This window comes from Crocuta crocuta, unplaced genomic scaffold (assembly GCF_008692635.1).
Source record: "Crocuta crocuta isolate KB4526 unplaced genomic scaffold, BGI_CrCroc_1.0 scaffold1156, whole genome shotgun sequence".
In the NCBI taxonomy this organism is placed as follows: Eukaryota; Metazoa; Chordata; class Mammalia; order Carnivora; family Hyaenidae; genus Crocuta; species Crocuta crocuta.
Genome location: NW_027528862.1, coordinates 175,814 through 177,388, shown reverse-complemented (window position 1 = coordinate 177,388; position 1,575 = coordinate 175,814).

Genomic DNA, 1,575 nt, shown 5'->3' with positions numbered 1-1,575 from the left:
TGTGAGTTTGAGCCCTACCATCAGGCTCTGTGCTGACAGCTCGGAGCCTGGAGCCTGCTTCAGATTCTGTGTCTCCCTCTCTTTCTCTGCCTCTCCCCTGCTCGCACTCTGTCTTTCTCTCAAAAATAAAATAAGCATTAAAAAATAATAATACATGCTAACTGAATGTATTTGGAGGCTACAGAAAAGCATAAAAAAGAAGGTAGTCACCTGTAATTCCACTACCAACATTGACTACAGTAAATATCGTTATGGTTTTTCCTCCTGGTCATTTTTCTCTCTATATATATGCAATTTCAAACAAAATTGGGATCAAACTATACAGCCTACTTTTTCACTATCATTATGGATATTTCTATGTCCCTAATATTAGAAAACACAATTTTAATAGCTATATAACATGTGCACCTTTTGGCTGTGGTATCATCTAATTCATCATATCCCTAATTTGGGACATTTCAGGGTTTTTTTCTAATTTTTTTCCTTCTTATAAATTGCCATGGACATCCTTGCACATAAATCTTAGTCCAGATTTCTCTTTCTTTAGTACAGATTCCCAGAATTACTGGAATTACTGGGTCACAGAGTGTAAACATTTTGGAAGGCTCTGTGGAGCAGTTTGAACTGGGAGCAAATCTATTGATTCCCAGAAACTACTGAACACAGAAATCCTCTCCAGTCCAAACCTGAACCAAGCAGTTGGGCACACACACCCCTGCGACGACGCCACATCTAATTAGGTGTTTAATGGATGTTTTTTCATGGGGATACAGGGAAAGGATGTACTCAGCTATGTAATTAATTAGAGGAAGGAAACGGGGCAGTTGCTGCTTAACTGAATGCTATTCCACTGTCCCCACCAACCGCCATCTCTGGCAGGTAAACCAGAGCATTCAAATCGTGAGGCCCACCGAATGATCCCCTAACCCATTCCTGTGGGCTTAAGGCCACTCACTCTAATCTCCTGTCCCCCTTTCCCTCCTGATTAAAAAGAAATATATGTGGTAAATTTTTCTGTATGAATTTTCCTTGAATAAAGAGGTTACTGTATAAAATATGGTAATAATAGGGGCGCCTGCGTGGCTCAGTTGGTTGGGCATCCACCTTCGGCTCAGGTCATGATCTCACGGTTTGTGGGTTCGGGTCCCGTGTCAGGCTCTGTGCTGACAGCTCAGAGCCTAGAGCCTGCTTCGGATTCTGTGTCTCCCTCTCTCTGTGCCATTCCCCCACTCATGCTCTGTCTCTCTCTGTCCCTCAAACATGGAATAAACGTTAAAAAATAAAAATATATAAAATACGGTAATTATATTTACTCATTGATTCTCAAAACAAACAAACAAAAATAAAAGTGTGCATGGAGGAAAAAATCAGGAAAAAATGCATTTCAACCCGTAAATTGTCATCTCTGGGGAGTAAAATTGCAGGGGAGAGGGTAATTTGCTGCATCATGTACCTCTGCAGTTTGGGGAATTTTTACAGTGTCATGTTTTATTCCAGTAAGCAGAAAAAAAGCAACAGGTGAAAAGCGCCATATGTTCAACAGGCATTTAAGTGCTTACTATGTACCAGGCATAA